At 39.4% G+C, this 24333-nt stretch overlaps 1 protein-coding gene across 1 annotated transcript in view; it reads left to right on the top strand.

The window, feature by feature from the left end:
• The first annotated feature begins 1305 nt into the window (after positions 1-1305).
• Positions 1306-24333, top strand: part of KLHL23 (kelch like family member 23) — a 197071-nt gene continuing 174043 nt past the window's right edge. The window contains exon 1 of the mRNA XM_044075498.1: positions 1306-1735. The gene's annotated coding sequence lies outside the window, so the exon portion shown is untranslated. The remainder of the gene's footprint in view (positions 1736-24333) is intronic.

Raw genomic sequence — 24333 nt, forward strand, 5'->3', positions numbered from 1 at the left:
TTTTGTACTTGAGATCTCTGGTCAATCAACATTTAGCTATCAGGTTAACCTAAGGAATAATATTATTATTATTATCTGGTCAGATTGATTTTATGGCTTGTACTAAGGGCTGCTAGGCCAAATGTATTCTGCATGTCTAGTCCCATGCCTGTAATAAGGCATTAATCAAGTTTGGCAGCTAAGTGCCCAGGATGAAGGCTATGAGCAGCGAACCACCTTTATCATTTACTGCAAGGTTAGATTCTGTTAGTTTCTATGACTCTGATTGAGCTGGTCATTGGAGCAGACTATGCTCTTGTGGTGCCCTGAAAGAGGCATTCCTGACAAGTGGATTTATATGGGTAATAAATAAATAATAGAATTTACAGCTCAAGCGAGTTAAGTCAATGAGGCTGCAGTTTGTCAAGACAGTAGCAGATTATTACCTGAATCTATATTTCAATGCTCATACAGAGACTTAGTCTGATCATTTCTCCTTTCCGGCATTTTTTTTTGCTAAATGCTTCAGTAGTGTATACATCTTAATAAAATATGCTGGATAATTACCGATTCCTCGACAACATCACGCCATAGCTCTCAACCTGTTATAGCTTGGGTTGCCACCTTTTCAAATGGCCATAGTGGGACATTTGCAGGACACACATCGGATTTTAGAGGCCGACACATACCCACGGTCAGTTCAAAGGATAGAACTTAACTTTTTTCCTGAATAAAACCATATTCTTGTAGCAGTTTAGTTACTTATTATGTTTCTTGTAACATTTAGGTCTTTTAGATGCAGAAATAACTATTTTATGCAACTATTACATAAAATATGGGACATACAATCTCAGGACATTTGCCCTTTTTAATATTTTTTGTCAGGACACAACTGCCGAAAGAGGGACTGTCCCTCTCAAAGTGGGACAGGTGGTAACCCTAGTTATAGCAAGAAATCTGTACACGGAAATAAATAATGGGGGGACAAAAGCCCAAAACTAGGTACACTTTTTAAATATTGCTCTCACTAACTTAAAAAGTAGATAGAACAACAGGATTTGCATTAGTATGCATTTTCTGAAGGGTATGGAGTCTGAAACTTAAATGACTGTCATTATTTTCTGACTTCAACCCTCAATAATTTGCCAGTGATTTACCACAAAACCACAACTGTATGAGAAACAGACCAAAAATATGAGGCGAAAAATCTGGACTTTCTGGTAAAATCTGTACAGTTGCGAGGTACGCAACACACTCGTTACGATAGATCCGTACAGATTTACTGATATTCCCAAAGAAGATAGACCAGTTTATGAGCACAATGATCATTGCATCATCAGTGACCTAAATCACAGCTAATATCTCATTACTTTAACTGCATGAGATAAGATTCGTTGAAAAGCTTGAAACAGTCTAGGTGTTTTCCAAAGTATGACCAGAGCCAGGATGTCCAAACAGAAAAGGATGCTAGCCTGAGACCTCTGAGTCCCATTGTGACTGTTAAACTCGCGTATTTCCATGCTGGAGACTCCATTGCAACCGCTGAGGAGACGGAGATTATGGGACTACCAAAATAGGACAGCAGCTGCTGCAGCTTCATATTCCTTAGTATAAATATACTTCCCCACGTCGTCATCCGAACTGAAAGCAAAACATGCCCCTCTGCTGCAAGAACGGGATCCCAGCAAGTGACCGGGAAACCACTTAGGCTGCCCTTAATCTCCAGGACGCAGACATTAATTCAGCAGCATCAGAGGTACAATACTGCCAGTGATACACAACAATAGAATCAATGCGTTACTGATTGTGCAGAATGTTGTTTACTGCGAGGCTAAGGGATTTGTACTGCTTTTTTAGTTGCACCGGTTTGCAGTTTTACTCTGCAAGTTGTATAGAATTAAGACGACAGGTAGTATTTAATAACTTCTTTAAATTGTATGCTTTGTTTTATGGTATGGACAAAAAAGATTTCGGGCACATGTCTTCTTTGTTTACTAACAATTCTGCAGGCAAGCTTCCGAGTATGTATACACATGCAAACACCTCTCGGTTTGCACCTAACCATATGGCTGTTTATATTTAACTTGTTTACACTCTGCGACGAGTGCTATTAATTCTCCTTTAAAAAGAAAGAAATCTGCTACTGTAAATTAATGAAAAGAGATCAGAAGGAGCCTGGTACTGTACTTGATTTCCAAATCTTATTTTAGCGAGGTGACCTAGATTGTGAAAAGTCTTTCGGGAACGCTTTGCGGGGGTCTGGTTCATCAGGGCTGAGTAGGAAGCCTGCCAGCAGAGCACACACGGGTTTATTCTTCTGCTTATTTACTCCGATTGAATCACTTGTCACAGTCTTCGCGCCTCTAACGCAGTCTATTCCTAAGCGGCATTGTCGAGTATATTATGTACAATGCATGGTAGCACTTGGCTAGAAAGAATGAAATATGTCATCGTAAGCATGCCCCTCAGCTGTCACTGATTTTGTAGAACGCCCCTAAATTTGCCTCATATTTTTTGCCCTGTCCCTCATAAAATGTTTGATATTTTGGTAAATCACTGGGGAATGATGATTGGAGCAATATGTCAATAATGCCATACACTGGAGTTTTAGAACTCTTACTGTTTGGAAAATGGGTGTTGATGCAAAATCAGTTGTACTAACTTTTTAAGTGAATTCTCCATTGATTCTGGCCCCTGTTCATTGGTTGTTACTAGGCTAAAGACCAGTATGGCCCTTACAAACTGAGCCCTGCACCAAGATGGTCAAGTTAAGTAGGCATGACCTTTCCTTGACAAAGCCAAACTGGGATGAGTCCAGTGTCTGTAGGTTGCCAATGTCTGTGTTTAGCATTTCCATGATAATTCATTTCATGATATTGTTTGTTAGGCTTGTTAGACTGATGGGCATGTAGTTTCCCATTATTTTTAGTTTTGTTTCAGATTTAGTTGAGAGCAATGAACATAATGCATGAAAGACTCACAACAATGACACTGCAAGTAAAATAACAAGCAGCTGAGTTTAGTAATAATAAACTTTTCCATTTTGTTTCAGTAATCCTATGTGTGTGGAAATATGGCACAGTTTGCATGTTTGCATTTTTTTTTGCATCTGGTAATACATCTCAGCTGCAGAGTGAGTTGAATCTCAGTTAGTTTGGTTTCTGGGTCTCTGAGAATCTGACTTCAGATAATGTGGTCTTTAACAAATATGGATATTCCACCATAGCTCCCATCAGATCTAAAGGTATCATAGGTGCAAAGCCCTACTATAGAGGGAGTGTGTTCTGCACTTCTAAACCAGGTTTTAGTCATAATACACAGATGAATGTGTTCCAAATGCAGGAAGACTTCAAAGTCAGGTAATTTGTTATTCAGACTCCTAGCACTGAGCAGCACTAATTTGATATTTCCAGTGCTTTACTTGTCATATGTTTAGGTTGGTAGATCCATTAATGAGACTCTACCTAAAAAAGGCAACATGAGGGCATCAAAGGCTTTAGCCAGTATGTGGAAGCCCCAGAATGAGAGGTGCAAGCTGTCCTTGGCAAAGCAAGTAGGGCTGAGCAGTAATGTATCTCATGCTGACACACAATGGATCCTCAAGTGACACCAGTTCTTCAGTCTGTTGTTAAAAATCTCCTCTTTTCGTTGTACATTGGCATAATTGTTGGTGAAGGTAGGATAACACTTGGTACCAGAGTCGGTGACTCTCAGTTATGGATGTGGGAATATGTGCTGTTTTTAATTTCCACTGATATCTAGTCTTGTTTGATCTTGGAGGCTTAAACAATTACTTTTTTTACAGCCTCAACATATGATAATATTCAATGTATTTATGCAGTGTACTGTGGAGATGTACGGTGCTCACAGACCATGTTTTCTATGAGAATGATGCCTCCATTTTAGTTAAATATTTGCATATCTTGCAGTTAGTTTGTGATGGAGTAAGTAGTAGTTCTTTAGCCAAGGAAATCAGCTGTTGCCACACTGCCTTAGTATACCAAATGCTATGAGGTTGGCAACCGAGGGAAGACAGGCTGGCTGATCTTCCATTTTGGTGCAGGAGTATAAAAATTAAGAGATACAAGGCTTATTTTACAGTATTTGGTTTGCTATTAAATGCTTCTTTTCCTTGATAAATTCTTATGAATACAGAATATTTTATATTACTGAGTACCAAAAATGCTTGTAGTATATTAACTACTGTAAATGTTCCACTAAGGTAGAAACAGTTTACAGTAACCAAACTTGGCCTTAGATAAAGGAGTGGCATGTTTAGCAGAGTCTGCTAATAGCTATGTCTCTGACTAGGCTTGCTAGGAGTTAAACTACAGTTGAAGTGCTTTTTACTGACTTCAGGTTTGCTCAATGCTATGTGAAGCACAGCTCAGCTCAATATATCTGATTTAAGAATTTAAACAATCCTATGAAAAAACAACTTTTAAACAGCTTTTGGCTCCAGCCTATAATGCTAGCTTTCTGGAAACAGCAGCAGCTTATCCCCTGCCTCAAAATAATCACCAGTAACTCTCAAAATTGCCACATACTTGACTAAAACTTTTTTTGTAACACTAGCTAAGTTGTTGATTAGTTTCTGTAGTCAAATTCACTCCAAGATAATTTTTTATGTGCTCTTCAAGGTGAGTCCACCCAGTTAATACATCACGTTTGGAGACCCCAATTAAAACACCTAGTTGTTAAGTGGGTAACTAGTGGACACAATTATCCTTTTTAGGGGCAACCTGGGAGCACTATCTGGTTAAGTGACTTACTCATAGTCACACAGTAGGCATAGGAGGTGAATGGAACCAAACCATCTACCCTGTTTGCATGAAGCAAGTCAGTAGCAGCTCTGAGCATCAGTCGTCTGCACTAACTGACGTACCAAATACCGTGTCATTTTCAGCATCATTGCACCCTTCAGGGATTTAAAACCTAATTAAAAAAAGGTTAATGATAACACGTCAAGTAGTATTGCAATTTAAAAGTGCTGCAGATGTATGAGCTATATTACTGTTTTTGTCTTAAGTAATCTGCAATGAAGACATACCATTATGAAGAATTTCTAAAGCGCACATACTGTTCACTTAGAAAGTTGTTAGTATTTCTGATGCTTAGTTTTCTAAAACAAGAGAGGTCTATACATTTAATATCTAACATCATTGGATAACTGTCGTTCTATTTGCTCTATCACAAAATACACATTTTGCATGTTACAGAAGAATATTCTCAAGCAAAATTAAGGATTGTTGAGATAAGTGCAGTACAATGAATTAGTGCCAAGTATTTCTTAAATGCCATAAAACTTGGAGTATGAAATTGTCTATAAATCCATTGCAAGGGTGTTGACCTGCATAGTTTAAGCATATGGAAAACATCCAAGTGATCAAATACTCAAGCCACTATTGGTATGTCTCACAATAACCCACAATCCCTTTTGCCAGTGATTATAGTTTTATTTTATTTTGTCGGGGTTTTTGTTTTATTTATTATAATTGGACAAAATACTACAGTGCCATTTGCTGAAGACTGGTTCATGAGTATTGTAGTGAGAGTGCTAAAATATTTATTGCTGATTAAAGTATGCAGAGAGTAATCAGATTCTCGTTTGTCTGATTTGCTCACTATGCTATATATTAAGCTGTGAGATGGCACTGAAATGGTTTGGACAGGAAGCATGAGGGGACAGCAGCAAAAAAAAAAAAAATGGAGTGTGTCACTCATCTCTCTCTAGCACATATGACAAGCAGGCGGACTATTTCATCTAGATGCTTTCATTCATAGAAACACACCAGGATGGATAGCAGCATCATAAAATGCAAACAAACCAATTAATAGACAGACGTTACATATGTACATGACAGACGTTACATACGTACATGTTTAGCGGTGGTGGTGCAGTGGTTAGCGTTGTCACCTCACAGCAAGAGGTTCTCCCGTTCGATTCTCGTCTGGAGCGCCTTCTGTGTGGATTCTGCATGTCCTCCCCCACTGTCGAGTGACGTATAAAGACATGCAGGTAGGTGCCTGTGTGAATGGGTGTGCCTTCTTTGAAGGCTGGGCATCAGGCTGGCAACTCGGTACCCTAAAAATCCACTGCCAATCATTAACGGACCGGAGTTCCGCTGTGGCGACCCCTAACCGGGAAAAGTTGAAAGACATAAATAAACATATGTACATGCTTACATCTGTACAGCTTACTACAAAATGGCAGTCTAGCTTGCACATGCTTAATATTTATACTCTTGTGCAAGCCCTTGGATAACTTCTTAAAGGTGCATACACACATATTGATCTGCATCCTCCCTCCTAAAAAGATTGCCCTTTGTAAAAACAATATCAGAGTCAAACATGCATTAGTATATACATTGGAAACAAAACACAGTGTTCAAGTCCAAGTTGCTTCATATCTGTTACAGGGTTTAGAGATGCGACCATATCTTGTAGCATAACAGTCTGGACCAAATTTAGCAACAGGGACAGTCTGCGGTGCACAACTCGTATCAGGAACGTATGGATTCATCACAGGAATGGGAATGTCCTCTGGAACTTCCTCAAGAATTTGAACACCGGAGAACTCACTCTGAGATAAAGAGTCTTTCTCACAGGCTATGTGCTGTGGTATGGGCTCGGACACCAGTCTCAAATGCTTCCAATTCCGGCTAAAGATTGCTCTTTCTGATTCCATGATGTACAATCTTGGCACTGGGCAAATATTCTTCACTACACCAATCTGATCATAACCTTTGGGCATTTGCATCCTTACCACTTCTCATTCTCGTAATGGATTGAGCGTTTTTCTGGTTTTATCATAGTAGGACTTCTGGGTTAAACGCTTCTTCAACAGATTGATTTTCACTAACCTGTTGTTTTTGACACATTGAACCAACAATTGACTACTGATTGGTAAAGTGGTTCTGGTTTGTCTCGACAGAAGTCTCTGAGCAGGTGAACTAAGATGTTTATCACAAGTAATATTTCTGAGATTCAAGAGATTCAGGAAAACATCACTATTATCTCATTTTGACTTCTGAAATAACTGTTTTTCACTTTGAACTGCACGTTCTGCCAAACCATTTGACTGCGGGTACTCAGGGCTACCAGTGACATGAGTAAAATCCCATTCTTCAGCAAATATTTTGAACTGTTGGCTTGTAAACTGTGTGCCATTGTCAGAAATAACTTTGTGCAGACTACCATGTACTGCAAAATGATGCTTCATCTTAGTAATGACTGTACTGGATGCTAGGTTAGGAAGTAGGTCAATCTCAAACCAATTAGAGTAAGAGTCTACTGACACCAAATAATGTTGACCATTCCACTCAAAGATGTCAGTGGCTACTGTCGACCAAGGTAGTTCTGGAATCTGGTTTAGCGAAAGTGTTTTCTTCTGTTGATGTGGCTTAGTACTATTACACATGGAACAAGATAAAAGTGCTGTCTCAATGTCTTGTGACATAGAAGGCCAAAATACTACCTCTCTCACCCTTCTTTTGGTAGAGTCGGTTCCTGTGTGACCACAGTGCAAGATAGTAATGTAGTCTGGTTGCAAGGACTTTGGAACAATCACTTTCAGACCTTTCATGATACCTTTGTCAGACAAAATCTCATCTCTGTATGGAAAATAAGGTTGCACTTCTTGAGGGAACTAGATTGCTTTGACGCCATCCTTGATTTGATAAAGTGGTTGAGCCTCTGTAAAACTGGATCTGTGGTTGTGTAATCTCTCAGCTCATCAATATGTGTGGAAGAAACATTTCTCACTTCTATGACTTCAAAATAAAGGTTCTCATTCTAATGCTGTTCTGTGGTGTTTCCGGGTAATCTGGATAAAGTATCAGCAAGATAAAGAAGTTTGCCTTTCTTGTAGACAAGATTGAAATTATACTTTTGCAGTCTCGGCATCATACGTTGCAGTTGGACTGGAGCTGAAAGCATAGGTTTTCTCAAGATAGTGACTAGAGGTTGGTGGTCTGTTTAGATCTCGATAGGTCTGTGACACCCGTACCCTGGTCCAGCAATCAAGGAGCCTCAATCCTCACCACTAACACCAGTGATGGGCATCCTTATAGGGAAAGGATAATAAATACACACACACAGTAAAGTACAATTTCCCTTAAGAGCATACAGAGATCACAGTCAATCTGGGGCTGGTTTATCCCTTTCTCTCCAGGTCCCCAATAAGACTCCCCACTGGCACAGCTATAGGGTCCAGATCTCAGTCTAGTGGTTAAACCAAAACCTCCAGCACTCTCTCTGTCCAACCAGTGCTTTGTGTCCCTGCCCCAGTAGCTGACACACACACATACTTCAAGATAAGAGTTATATACAACCACACAGACACTCCTGGGGAAGGCTGGCACAGGTTCTCCAGCTGTGCCCCTTTTCTGCCCAGTGTAAAAGGTAGTACCAGCTGCCACCACCCACTAATATCAGCTACTCAAAGACCCTTCTGAAAGGGTGTCCAGTTATTACTGTGCAATATTATTATCCAAATGGTAAGTGTGACTGAACAGTCAAGGCTTATTAGAGTGACTTGGTACAGTATCACTATATACATGCAATGTACTCTTAGAGCTTAAATTATCTCTACACAAAATGGGCACAGTTGAACGGTTTAGAAATATTTAATAATAAATAATAACAACACAAGACAATATTTCTTACTGCACAGTGCTAGTCAAGAGTTCAGAGATCACAGAGAAATACTTAAAAATACTGTAGAAAAGTCCTGGCATCACAGAAAAACAGACTAGTCTAATCTTCCTATTTCCTAGCTATATCTAAGAGAAAACACAGTTCTAAATAACTTACATATAGAACAGGCAGAGTGGTGAGTTGAATGTTCTCAAGACAAATGCCCTGAGCTCTCTGTTCTGTCTCTCTTTAAATTGATAACACAGAGCTGCTTCACATGACGTCATTCTTCACACTTCTCTTGTGTTCTCAGGCTAACAGAAACTACATGTACATTCTTTACACCTGGTCAGAAACCAGAGCAGTAAAGGACATTTACACATGCAAATTCTAGCCATTAACTCTGGTCTTAAAACAGTAGGCAGGATGCCTCCCTCTAGACTTATCGGCTCCGAATTTTGACATCAAAGAATTGACTTAAAATGCATGACTTAGCTTTCTTACAGCAGAGTGCACTGTTACATTTTGCAGTTCAATTTCCAATGCAGTCTTTTCACATTTAAAAGAACAAGCCTGTGGCTTACATTAATATTTACAAATGACAGAATTATCTGCAAAATTCTATCTGGCTAGGCTGGCAGCCTTCACCTATCTTCACAAGGTCTAACATAAACATAATCATAGAACTTTGAACATGCAAACACAATTTCCAAAAGCTCTTTCTTGATCTGTTCATACTGCATTTCAGCTCGGGTTAGAGTTCTCGATGCATAAGCAACAGGCTGACCCTCTTGTAGAATGACTGCACAAAGACCAAATTTCGAAGAAAGTGTAACTGGTTTGTGAACATCATAGTATATGAGAGTTGGTGGACTAGCAATTCTCTGTTTCAGGACATCAAATACTCTTTGATGTTGCTCTGACCAAGAACATGATACATCTTTACATGCCAGCTCTCTTTGTGGTGCTGATAGTTGGCTTAAGTCTGGAATGAACTTGCCTGGGTAGTTGACCATGCCAAGAAAACATTGCAGGGCTTGAACATTGTCTGGAGCTGGCATCTTGAGAATGGCTGTTTGCTTTGAAGGGTCTGGTCGTAAGCTAAACTGGTAAATAAATGACCAACATAAGTAACTTCTTGTAGCCTGAATTTGCATTTCTGTGGGTTAGGCTTAAGATTCACGTGCCCTTTCTAGCACTTTTCTGAGGTTTCTGTCATGTTCTGCTTCACCATTATTCATACAAGTGTGTTGTCTACTATAATAGCACAAGGATACCCACAAAAAATTGTTCCATTGCAAATTGAAAGACTTCACTTGCAGAATTTATCCCAAATGGCATTCTCAAAAATCCGTACCTGCCAAACAGAGTACTGAAAGTAGTTAGCAATGAGGATTGTTTGTCAAGCTGAATTTGCCAAAATGAATGCTTTGCATCTAAGACAGAAAAAACAGTGGCATTTAGCATCAAAGCTGCAACTTCTTCGACTTTGCAAATTGGATGATGAGGCCTTTTTAGTACTTTGTTCAAATCTTCTGGATCAATACATATTCTGATATCATCTGAGCTTTTCTTGTGAGCTACCACCATGGAAGATACCCATTCAGTTGGTATTGCAGCTGGACAAATCACACCTTGTCGTACCATTTTATTTAGCTCAGCTTTGACAATGTCCTGCATGGCTATTGGAACTTTTTGTGCTGGCCTGATAACTGGACTGACCTCTGGGTCTAACTTCATGGAGTACACAACTGGAAGTTTGCCTAGTTTGCCTTCGAAAAGATCTGCATAGGTAGAAAAAATGTACTGGGCAAAATTAGAGTAGTGGTCTTTTAAGCTGACTTGGTGGACTTCCTTATTAAATGAAAGCAGTCCCATTTTCAAATTGTCTCTGAGCCCTAATAATGACTGAACATGCCTCTTGACCACATAAAATAACAAATCGTAACATCTTCCAGCAGAGGCACTACTGAGCCTTCGGTTTGAATTTCTTCACCTCCATAAGCAACAAGCTTCGCACACCTTGCCAAATCAAGTCTTTCACCATGACACACTCTAGCAAACATTTCTGCTGACATAACATTGCACTTGGAACCCGTATCAACTTTGAGCTCTGTTGGTTTGCCATTTATTCCGAACAGTACAAAATACTTCATTCTCTGCCCTTAAATCTATTAAATTGACTGTTTCATGAAGCACTGACACACCATGAGCATAAAGAGAGGCCTGCAACCCTGTCATATCTTTCTCATTGATCAACTAATTTCTTAAAATGTCCCCTTTTAATAAAAGAATGTGGGCCTTTTGATTTACAAAACTTTTTGAAATTATTCCATTTATTGCATTTGTGGCATTACTGACCAAAAGCTAAACATTTCTCTCTTTTATATTCATGACTTCCACCACAATTACGACAGTTGGCAATGAAACTAGGTTGGGGCCCATGGTTTGAGTTTGCTGACTCACTCATGCTTCACTGTGTGAACTCTGGAATTTGCTGGAAATTTCTGGGGTTTCCCAGTGAGTGATGCAGGGGTTACAGCTGCCATGTGCTTGGGCCTGTTTCTTTTAATAATGTGCTGCATACTATTAACATGAGCTTTGTCACTGTGCCTTCTAGAGCTGTTCTCGTTTGTAAGCATATGTGCGTGCTTTTCTGTGAGCTCGTATATCTGACAAATCTCAATGGCCTTATTCAAAGTTAAATCACTGTCACGAAGCAAAATTTTTCTCACGGCATCATCATTTATACCATATACAAGTCTGTCTGTTATCAACTCATCTCTTAAGTCACCAAATCTGCACATTTTAGCCTTATTTCTCAGGTTAGTTATATATGCTGAAAAAGTTTTACCAGGTGTTTGATCCCTTGTGTAAAATAACACTTGTCTTTCCATTGTAACATCTGTCTGGGGGTTACACATTTCTTCAAATTTATGTTTTAAGAGCTCTGGGTCCTCCCTTAACTCAGCCTGTATAACAGCATGACAGTTTTTCCCTTCTCCCGTATAGACAGGCAGTTGCATACACAAATGATGTTCCCTTTCAATGGCTTCTAACCCAGCTAAATTAAGCAGAATAAATGCCTTTGTACGGTCATCTTTATCAGAAAATGTAGCCTGTATGAAAATGTTGTACTCTTGCTCAAACACTCTCCAGGTCTCAGCAATATTACTGTCAAACACAAGTGCACTGGTTCTGAAATCCATCTGTCATGCCTACAAAGTATGTACAAACACACTGAAAATATGACCCTTGTAATTATGTATGAATAAACTGTTCTGTGAGCTTGTAATAACATTCAAATGCACAATAAACTCTTCGAAATACTGTACTTTGCAAAATATGCCCTGTAATGGCTATATTCTGCAAAATATGCCTTGCAATTGCTGTACTTTTGCAAAATAGGTTTACTGTAATACTGCACAAACATGCAAACACTTTACACACTTCTGATAACTCAGATATCTTTGTTTAATATGAAAATATATGCTTTGTGAAAATGTGTCTGTTTCCCCTTATTTTATTCATTGTATGCAGTACGGATTTTATTTCAAACATTTTTCTTAGTAATTTAAATATTTCTATCAATATCGCACATATTAATTTATGCAAATATCATTTAGAACATTCTGTATGCCTCGTTTAATATTTTATGAAAAAGAAATAGCGCTGAGCAAGTTTTTTAATACCTGAAATTAATTTCTGACCTGTTTTATGAAGTATGCACATTTTAGGGATGATTCACTCCTGTATATTCCACCAGTCCCAAGCAAGTGCCTTAAGTCATTTTAGCCAAGTTGCTTCTAACCTCGTGCCTTTTAGATGTGCTGTTTCTGACTCCATGTCCTTTAGACATGCCACTTCTGGCACCATGTCACTTTAGACATGCCACTTCTGACACCATGTCGCTCGTCTCTCTAACACATATGACAAGCAGGCGGGGTATTTCGTTTTGATGCTTTAATACATAGAAACACATCAGGATGGATAGCAGCATCATAAAATATGAACAAACTAGTTAACAGACAGACCTTACATACATACAAGCATACATCTCAACGGCTTAATACAAAATGGCAGTCTAGCTTGCACGTGCTCAGTATTTATACACTTGTGCAAGCCCTTGGATAAGCTTCTTAAAGGTACATACATACATACATACATACAGGGTGATAAAGAAATTGTGTATATGGTACTCTATAAGCTGTTTTTAGGTTCACTAGCTTATAAAATGTAATACGAGGTACAAATGCAGTCTGTATGGTATTAACATGTGATGCACTGAAACCAGTTTTTCAAAAGTGCTGCTTCTAAAAAGGAAGCAGTACCTGAAGGAGAGAAAAAATAAACACTTAAGTTTTATGTGAATACAGGGGTAAATCTCATGTACTCCACATAGGGTTGTACTCCTAATCCCCTTATGTAATCTACTCCAAAACTGCCACCGCTCAGAGGAAGGAATATTTTTCCTGAGTTGTGACAACCCTGAAGTTCAAATCTATTTCACACTACTGCCATTTTCAACATTATTCAGTTTACTTCGAGGGAACACTTTTGGATCAACAGAAGTGCTTTCAGCAAGTGACTGAATACCTGGGAAATGATGCATTGTTTATAGGATCATAGGATCATAGGACATTACTAGACTATCAACCTGGAGGTAATTTTAAGCCTAGCCGTTTCAACCCAATGTAATACCGTATAAGTACTAATCAATACCCAGGATTACATTTAGTGATGCCTGCCCATGTCCAGGAGGGTTGTGGGCACTATACCTTTAACTTGCAGGCCATATTTAAGTCCCTGAAACAGGTAGCCCTAGACTCATTTGATTTACAGATCTGCAGTAAGTTCATTAGGTTTGGGTCTTGGGTTGCTTTGTAAGCCAGGCATAAGTCTCCCCTATAGACTATACAATACAGAGTATAGTGACAGGGACTTTAGTCAGTCTGTGTAAGGCACATGCTGAAGGCCCTTGATCTGCTGAACCACTGAGGTCTTTTTAACTGTTGCAGGTGCTTAGTTTGGTACATACCAAATGGGGCATTATACTCAATTATGGGCCGGATAAAAGCCGAATACAGGGGGGGTTTATAACTTCTTTTGCTCTCAAGGAGATGCCTTTACTAATCAAGTGACCTATGTGGAAAGCTTTCCTTACAATGTTAGATACATGGTGGTCGAAGTTAAGTTCGCTGTCAACCTCTGATCCCAGGTCCCTTACCACTTCATGGGTTCTTAGGGTATCGTTGTTGATTTGATAGTGTGAAGGAACATTGTTTGTGCCGAAGGGAATGATGATGCATTTCTTTGCATTCAGTTTGAGACCATGGCTAATATACCAGTCGTTGGTCTGTGTGAGACCATCCTGGAGTATACTGACATCATTTGGGGATTCATTGATTGCACCTAGTTTGTAGTCGTCTGCAAACTTGGTCAGCCACAACCCTTTAGTTTTGACCTGAACTTCTGAGAAGTGTATACCAAACAGTAGGGGGCCCTACACTGACCCCTGTGGCACCCTGCTGGTAACAGGTCTGCTGTTGATGTGGAGTCATCCACTTTGATGGTGTGTCTCCGGTTTGTGAGCTAGTTGGCAACCTATCTTACAATAAAGGGGTTTACATTCAGTTTGATAAGTTTATTGGTAATGCCTGAATGTGAGATTGCATTGAAAGCCTTTGCCAAGTCAAGGTATGCTGTGTGCATAGATTTGCCCTCATCAATGGCTCTGGTCATACTTTCAAAGAACTTCACCAGATTTATAAGGCAGGATCTGCCCTTCACAAAGCCGAATTAGGTAGAATCTAGGGTTTGGAGGTCACCTATGTCTTTATTTATGCGGTCCATAATAATATGTTCTATGACCTTACAGATGAGGCTGGTCAGTCTTATGGGTCTGTAATTCCCCGGGTCTGTTGCTAGGCCACCTTTGTGGAGGGGAATACTTGTAGGTGTTCTCCATACCACAGGAACAAAACCTGTGGTTAGGCTATGATTGAAAAGAGTACTTAGTGGTGATGCTAGTTCATGTTTTAGCCTGTTTAGAAGGCAGCCTGAGATGCCATCTGGTCCCATAAATGCCATGTTCTTTGCCTTGGACAGGGCTTTGAGGACCTGTTCATCAGATATGTAAGGTGGGGGTGGGGGAGGCTTTGTTGTAAGTTGGGAGGGGATAAGGGAGTGAAAATTTTGTCAAACCTATCTACTAGCAGGTTCACTATCTCTGTGGGGTCAGTGTGTGTGATACCGTTGACCTCCAGTTCTGCACATGCTTAGGTCCTCCCCTTTAGGTTATGTATGCAGCTGTAAAAGGCCTTATGGTTATCCTTGGCAGCACTTGCTAGGTTGCTCTCAAAGGAGCTCTTGGAGGATCTGGCAAGTTGTCCTGTTTGCCTTTTAAGGCTGAGGAGGGTGCTTTTCCATTGTTGGGTCCTAGTCTTTGTTTACTTGGGCAGCAACATTTTGCATTTATTGTAGAGTTTGTTGATGTTGGAAGTCCACCATGGCAGCTTGATTTTATTTGGGGCTCTGGCTTTGAGTCTATCTGGTACAGCCGAGTTTATACAGTTATGCAAGTGATTGTACAGGGCATTAGTGTAAGCTTTGGCATAGTTACCACTTTCAGCTTGGGGTGGGGCTTGGAATGCATTTATACCTTCATCTAAGAGGGTATAGTTTGACTTGGTGAAGTTTTTTAGTCTGATTTCACCCTTTGTGAATTCTGGTGTTAGTGTTAGTTCAAACGTGACTGATTTGTGGTCAGTTTTAAGCAGTGCATCTGTTTGACATGTTGGTGAGGACCAGTTGTAGAATGTTTGTTCTTCTTTTTGGGGTATGGACAATTTGCTCCAGGGCATTTGAGTTGACAAAGTCAAGGAACTTTTGTGCTAGCGAGTTTGGGCTAGAGTAGGTTTCCTAGTTGATGATGGGATAATTGAAATCTGCCATAACCAGTGTGTTCAGTAAAATTTGGATTGTCTTCAGTTTGGTTAAGTAGGCTTCATGGGTGTCATGACCCATGGAGGGGGATATATAACTGGCTAGGACTTGAATGGGGGTCTTACCCACTGTAACCTAGACCTGGAGTAACTCCAGGGAGTTGTCCACTCTAACTAAACAGGAGGTGAATTTATCTTTAATATAGATTGAAACACCGCCTCCTTTGGTTTTCACACATTCATTTTGCGATCTAAAAGTATGGAAGGCATTGTAACCTTGCAGGGTCAGGGTACTCTCTGAGTCTTTAAACCAAGTTTCTGTGACTGCACAGACATCTACATCTTCTAGTGCTAGATGTGCTTCCAGGGAGTGCAGTTTTTGGTTTAAGCTCCTAGCATTTAGCAGCACGACCCTGATTTTCTCCAGATTGGTTAATTTGATGTTGGTAATGTTGTTTTTGAGACTTTGCCTAAAAGAGGCAGTATGGGGGAGGTAAGAGCCTTTGCCAGCAGCTGAAGGCTTAGGGGTGCCATGTGCAAACCGTCTCTGGCAAAGCAGCGAGGTTTGTCGACCATGGCTTCCCAGGCAGAAAGGAACAGGAGCCCCTTGGAATGACACCAAAATCTAAGCCAGTTATTGAAATCAGTCATTTTTTGTTTATACCATGGCATCATTCTTGGTGAAGGTAGTATGCTGCTCAAGGCTAGGGACATACATACCTGGGACACATACTCAGAGAGCTCAACCATGTCTCTCTTCATGTAGTCCAGTGAGGTACTTCTCAGGTCATGTACACCAACATGAACTATGACAGTGTCATAGCAGTACTTGTTGCTGAGATACGTGAGTGCATGCATGATTTGCCGAATCCTGGCACTGGACAGGCAGCTGACCGTGACTTTCTCTTTGTCTAGCCTGGTGAGTGGGATATCTGTGTGTCTCACTACTGAGTCTCCTCTCCATTGACATGAAAACTTGGTTTTTGAGTGGTACGCCTTACGGGCTTGGTGGTTGAGACACTGGTGTTGCATGTGTCATGGATGCTGTGGAGACTGTGTTAGCTGTAGCAGACTTGTGTTTTGGAGGTCTCTGGTGTTTCGGTAAGTTTTTCAAGAGAACCTCAGTGTATGTGGATTTATGTGTTTGATGCGTACTATGTGTTTGAGTACTGGTGTGTGTATGAGTAGTGGTACTATGTGAATATGTAGTAGTGGGCGAGTTGAGAACCTTCTCCGTGTTACTGTTTTGAGTGAGAGAGAGAGAGAGCATGGATTCTAGATTCTTGGTGCAACTACATCTCTCGCACTGTGTACTAGATTGTGTTATTAGTAGAGGGTTGTCTGTGTACATGAGGCAATTGCTACACTGCCTCAAGAGATCCAAGTTAACAAGGTTGGCAGGAGAAACAAGGGTAGTCCAACTGTCCATAATGCTAGGTTGAAGACTGTTGTCACTAGGGGTGGCTTTTTTAGAAACAATTATGGAAGAGCTCGGGAAATGGAATTTTCTGTCTGGATTTTAAGGGAAAATTTGTTGAATTTAACTTTCCAGCTTTGGTGCACAATTGCGCAGCAGTGCATGGTGCTGTGAGCCATGCAAACAAGCAGAAACCTGCACAGACCAGGGCCTAAACACCAGAAAATAACACTTGAAAAAAACTCTAACAAAATTCAAATGGACTAATGAGGATACTTATTCCAAGTCCTAGACCAGCCTCCCTTTACTAGTCAGGTCCCAATGAACACAGTTCTCTCACAAAATTGCAGATAGGCCCCTTCCAGTCCAAGATGGCCTGAAAATGTGCTCAGAACAGACAAACCACTACAAAAAGTTCCAGAAGTAGCAGGCATGGAGCTGAACTATGCTACAGCTACTAGCTACCCTAGTTTCAGTGGGAAACACTAGAGAATGTTTAACACGGCAGAAAAATAGCAACAAGACACTGAAAAATGTTTAAAACAGCAAAACATTAGCCAGGAGGCTCTAAAGAATGATTTAAACAGTTAACAGGTCAGTTAATTAAGTACTGCTTCGTAACTTGGTAGAGCACTGATCCAAATGGACCTATTTCAATCTTAGCCTGGACAAATATAAATGACAATAGACAAGCAAGTTAACAAGAAGCATTATGATGCCAAATGCTGAGTAACGATAGCAATGAATCAATAACAGTAACATTAATAAAGTACACAGTATAAGGGACAATAGGAGGGGATGGTTAGAATACGGAGGGAAAAAAAGAGTGAGTGAAATAGTGAAGGGATAGAGCACAAAGTGTAAAAGATTGCAAAAGTAAAGAAGGGGCGCACAGAAGTAAAGTATAAATAATATATGCAATTAGTGTAGGAAAATAATGTGATGAAAACAAAGGTGCCTGACTGATGAAGGAGAGTGTGGGGGATTGGGTGAGTTGTCCAGAGGGAAAGCATTTGCAAATTGACTCAGACTTGATATGATTTTTATGCTGAGCACAGAATGAGGGGTATGAGATCAGATCTTTAAGATTAGTGTGGAAGGATTCCCAGTGGGTCTAGGAAATGCATGGTTGCTAAAAAGCTGTGCAGTGAGGTGACTTGGAATGAAGTTGATCTGAAAAGGCTGAAAGTGGAAAGCTCAAGATGCAACATACTGTAATGAATTTAAGGTGTGTGTGTCCATAGTAAAACAGATGGAGAGATTTAGGCTATGTTTTTCAGCAGGAAGAAGTAATGTAATAGCTCAAGCAAATAAGTCATAGAAAATATATAGCAAGGATGCTTTGGGATATGAGAAGGAATTCTGAGAGAGGCAACAATGAGAGAAAACTACATTGCAGAGCTTCACCGTGATCCTTAGTTAATGCACCGAGTTTGATCTTGAGACTACATACTTGTGAAATAATATGTCAGAACTAATGTTTATTTATTTATTTATTTTATTTAACATTTGTTAACCGGGAAAGTCCGACTTGGAACAAAGATGATTTTCAGCAGAGACCCGGGGAGAAACACTCCAGATGCATGCCTTTGTAATGTCATTGTGGAAAAGAGTTGCCAGGCCGACACAGGACTGGCGAGACAGATCTTGTGAGGAAATACTAATGGCCTTACATGTTTATACACCAGTTGTGAGTTGAAAAGGAGAAATGACTTGAAATGGAGTGGCTGGCAACACTGCAAATGCCATCTTGCTCACCAGGTTTTTTTTTTAGTAAGCTCTAACTTAGCAGAGATACAGAGTTCACACACCTCATTGCAGGTAGCATCAGATTCACTGCCAAATTTTAACACATATCTGGCACAATTAAAGTACTGCCCCTGTTATCAGAAGTATGTCAGGTTGCTGGAAGAAACCTCATCCCATGGAGTGGGTGAGCCAACAAAATGCATCTCTTTCTCAGTTACCACTGCTCAGCTCCTCCAGCGTCAGAAATGCTAATAAAACTGGTGTCATCCTGATCACAATCAGGACTCCATCCATAAACAAAGGGATTTTTTAAAAATAAAAAAAAGATGATGAAGAAAACTGGCTGCATAGACTTGTTAAGTTTTGTGTAAAGGGTAACAGATTTTTCATGGAAATGTTAGTGGAGTTATGAACAGACTGCAATAAACTGGAGAGCATGCAAAAAGAAAGGTAACCACTCATTATGTATCTCTTATGGGGTTCAGAAGTAGACAGCGCATTGTCAGTTTTCTATAATTTGAGTTCATGCTTTTACAGAAACAGCAAACTGAAATGAACGTACCTTTCAGTTATAGTTCTACAGACAGAAAGTAGTAGAAGAAGAAAATCAAAACTATTAAGTAATAAACGAAAATATATTTGTGGGAGGTTGGCATAATGGTTAAGGTTTACAAACACAAGGTACAGGGTTTGAGTCTCACATGGGGTAATTGGCTAGACGTATAATGGCCCATAAGGGCAGTTAGCATAGTACTCACCTATGAATATATCTAATATAAGGTTTTGCTTGAGACTTTGAATGTAGAAAATAAATTGTCAGTTTACAAAGGAAGCCAGTAAAGGCAAATATTCTCTAAACTTGGGAAGTTGTACGTTTACAAATAATCAGTAAAGACAAGTGTGTAATGTAGCTTATTATGAAAGATACAGTCACAATCTCTTACAGTATGTGGTAATGTAGCTTATTATGAAAGATACAATCACAGTCCCTTAGAATTAAGTATCATATAACACATGTCCTAAATTAAGCTAACCCTTGAGGCATCCCCAGATCTCTACAATGGCACATACTTGTGACTCACAAGAGGATTAAATAGTTCAAAGCAATGTATTATATGCATAAGGCATATAAGTACAAAGTATCAGATCTGTTATTTTTAATAGGTTTCATGCCACATATAACTAAAATGCCATTGACTGATTTGTCAAAGTATACTCATCTCAGTATAAACAGTGAAAACAAATGACTACATAATTTTCAGCTTGTGTGTTATTTGAATCTAGTACGCGATTGATATAAAACATTATCAAACAGAAATAATAAGTTGCATCATAGCTTGTTCATCTGCACACCTCTTTATGCTGCTGAAGAGAATTAAATCACAGAGAACACCATTATGATACTGTTCAGTTTACAATGATAAAAGCATTGCTTCTTGCAGCTCTGAAGCTGCTTCTGCAGTAGTAGAATGAATTAAGTGAAATGTTAGTGCTCATTTCACTTCTTATGCACTAGTTGTTAATATAGTATATTTCCTGTCTGAATCATCTTCCATTTTGCAGTCTCCCATAGAGTTTGACCCTGCACCTTTCACTGTATACTCACCCATCCTTATAGTCCATTTCCCCTCCTCCTGTTTGACTACTCTACTGCTCTTCGAGAGCAAATTGCATGAGAGACCATTTCACTAAGCAAGAATTTACAAAGTCGTTACAAAGACTTGCATCTGGAGCCTTTTTCCCCGGGCCTCCAGTGAAAATTGGCTTTGTTCCAAGTCGGACTTTCCCAGTTAACAAATGTTAGATAAATAAATAAAAAGACTTTGGTGAAACTGACCTCTACAGTAGTTGTTTTCCATAGGAAATCACTGCAGATACAGTTTCTAAGTATGCACCAGTAGTGGTTCCTTTATTTTGGAGATTTCTCCTCTCTTCATGTTTGTGTGACTGTCAAGTTAATATATATTACATTAAGTTCAGAGTGTAAGAGTTTACCCATATGGGGGTGCAGGTGAACTTGCTCCCGTGAAAAAATGCTTACACTTAAGTTTTTTCATTAGGTTGATTTCCCATCCAGTTGTGTTAGGTGAGTAAGCTCTCTGCAGAGTTGTAACTTGGTGAGTCAGAATGGAAGCCCCTATCTGAGCCTCCATTGTTTCTTATTCTCCCTAATGTTTTCTCACACATCCTCGCTGTCTCTGTCCCAGTTTCCCAATTTACTTCTGTTCTCGTCCTCTAATAACATGCCCGTTCTTTTCTTCTGATTTAATACTTTTCTTTCTTACATACTTGTATTTGCTTCCCTGCTAGCACTTCACATCCCTTCACTGTCTTGCTATTTACTCCCTATTTATGTATTTATGTTTGTTTTCCAGGATAGAGCCATGATCTCCATGGACCTTTTTCACACTTAGCCAAGGGTTAAGTGACTTGCACAGTGTCACACAGTTAGGTAATGGAAGCTGAGGGATTACTAGTCATTTCTGACTATCCTGCTGTATATTTTGCAAATCGTTCTTAATAATGAGAATAACACAGGTTCCGTATCAACTATTGTCATGTCAAGTGATTGTATATTTGTATTTGCTTACAGTATTGTTCATAATTACATTCTGTATTTTTTAATGTATAAGCAATTTTTCTTGTTTTGTTGAGAGATGGCATGTAATGCATACTATGTAGATATATATATATATATATATATATATTTATATGTATATACATACATACATATATGTGTGTGTGTGTGTGTGTGTATATATATATATATATATATATATATATATATATATATATATATATATATATATATGGATCCCTATAATATGATAGGAACCTCATTTGACTGAAACTCATTTGACTGATACCATAAAGAATGAAACTTCAAAAGACTGAAAACTCACTTAACTGAAACCAATAAGACTAAAACCCATAATACTGAATTTCAACATACTAAATTGTAAACTGGACCATATAAAACCAGACTAGGTGGCCCAGGGAAAGGAGACTGTATGCTTCAACATTGTGATAGTAAAGCATATATATAGATATATATATATATATATATATATATATATATATATATATATATATAGTTTACTGCGGTGGTGGTGCTGCGGTAGCGTTGTTGCCTCACAGTTAGAAGTTGCCCGTTCAATTCTCAGTCAGAGCGTCTTCTGTGTGGCGACATACGTGAATGGGCGTTCCTTCGTTGAAGGTTGTGCGTTAGGCCCGGCAAGCCAGCACGTAAAAATCTACTGCCAATCATTAGCGGACCAGAGTTCCGCTGTGGCGACCCCTAACCGGGAAAAGCCGAAAGACACAAACAAACAAACAAACTATTATAATTCCGAAGTGCATTCAGTTGAAAGCCGGTATCTCCGACTCCCAAGCGCGAAAGTGACAATGTCGAAGTCCGACATTGCTGAAAGTACATCTCAAATTCGACTTCCAAACGGGCTTTAACATGGGTCGAGATAGGGGCTAGATTTGTACTTCGACAATGTCAGGTTCGACATTGTCACCATTTTCGGCCCTTGCCATTCGCTGTAGTGGTGTCAACAAGATAAGTGTCGGAATTATGATAGTAAACCTATATATAATATATATATATATATATATATATACACACACACAGTTATATTTCACCACATTGACGACTTACTAAATCAGAATACACTGCACTGACTACAAATGGTCAAAACTCAATTTTTCGAAAAAAAAAGAGACAACATATTATGCAAATGGGTAAACCCCCTTGCTAATTATATATACCAAATCTGGAATCACAGAGCAATGGGGAAAAGGCAAAATCCCACTCCCCACTGTGTAGTAATTCTGCAAAACAAATGCCAACATCCTGCAATTAGCCAGCAGTTTGACAAAACAATCTTCCTATCTAAATGTTCGATATAACAAGCGTATGATCAAACTCATTGAACCCGTAAAGATAGATAGAGACACACATATTTTTTTTTGTACTGAAAGACATAGTGTTCGATTGTTGCATAATAGAATATTATGCACTTTCCTGAAATTATGCTGTCTCTGAAGCTTTTTTTTCCTGGGCCTCCACTGTAAATTGGCTTTGCCTGGCTGGAACTTCCAACTTGACAAGTTTAAAATAGTTATAGAAAGCATTGAATTTGGTTTATGCATCATGTATTCAGCTCAAACCTTGCAAATTACTAAATCAAGTAAACCTATGGCTTGAACGATTGTGTTCATAGGAATCATAGGAAGTTGAGGGATACTGAGCTTTTGGCCGTTATGCCTTGCTAGTTACCACTCTAGACTCTACCTTCTCTCTCAAGGAGGGCTAGGTCAGTGAAGCCCATGGTGAATGTATGAATTCCCCTCTAATCATCAAGTCCTGTTTGAAGGAAGATGTACCTTGCTGCTTTATCTGGAGGTAAAGTCTCTTCCTGAGGCAAGGGAGAAGCTGAGTGATGAATCTGTCTCCCCACCTTTTTTTATTGATCTGCCAGTGAAACGTTAGATCCTTTGTTCTAGTGTTTGTGGGACTGTTTGATTTGTGAAAGTATAATCCTAGATTACTCTGCACCTCTCTGACAAGCCTATAAGACACAGAAAGGTGGGAGAATGCTTCTGGTCTTTTCCGATAGCTTAGTGATTTTAGGCCAGTGATCCTCTTTGTCAGGAGCCTCTGGGTTCTTTCCAGCTGTTTAATATGTCTGCTGAAGTACATCCCAAAGGGAGCATTGTATTCTATAACTGGTCTAGTCAGTGCTCAGTACAAGGGGGCAATATCATTTTTAGATATGGATGATATTCTCTTGTTTATCAGCTGCTCCAAGTAGAAGAATTTTCTGTCCTCCATTGCTACATGATAATCAAAGGAGGTGAAAGTATCAACCGAGGATTCCAGGTCTGTTAATTATGTTTTCGTTTTGAACTATGAGTATTGTGAATGCTGTACATTGGGGATTGGTTTGCCTGCCAAATATAACAATGCTGCATTTTTAGCATTTAATTTAAACCCATTTTTATACACCATTCATTAGCTGGAGGGCTTCTTTGTTAGAAGAGAATTGGAAAATGACTCCCGGTTTGCAGGCATCCATGAAGTTAGTTAGTCATATGTCTTAATCTTTAGTTTGCAGGTCACAAGTAAATAGCAAATAAAAGTGATCCCAGTACTGAGCCCTGTGGGACACCAGTTGTCACCTTCATGTTCTCTTAATACTGCCTCTGCCACCTGCCCTGTGTAGTTTCTGTCTTTTAGCCAATTAGCTATCCATCTTACCACATAGGGGTCTATTTTGTAATATACTTAGCTTAATGATGCTAAGCCATGTTGATGGTACCAAATGCCTTGGCCAAATCAAGGTAAGCTGTGTGCACAGTATGAAGACTGTCAGTTGCTTGTATTTTCTTTCTGATGAAGTTTATCAGATTTATTAGACAAAACCAAATTGCTGCAGATGTAGCCTGATGAGATTTGTAGTGTCCATGATAATCAAGTCTGTCATAATGTGTTCTATGGCCTTGCAAATTAAACTTGTCAGGCTGATGGACCCGTAGTTGCAGGGGTCAGAGGTAGGGTCACCATTATGGAGTGGTATCACCAGTGCTGTATATCACACT

The sequence above is a fragment of the Protopterus annectens genome, chromosome 6.part1 (assembly GCF_019279795.1).
Source record: "Protopterus annectens isolate FY-2018-M chromosome 6.part1, PAN1.0, whole genome shotgun sequence".
In the NCBI taxonomy this organism is placed as follows: Eukaryota; Metazoa; Chordata; order Ceratodontiformes; family Protopteridae; genus Protopterus; species Protopterus annectens.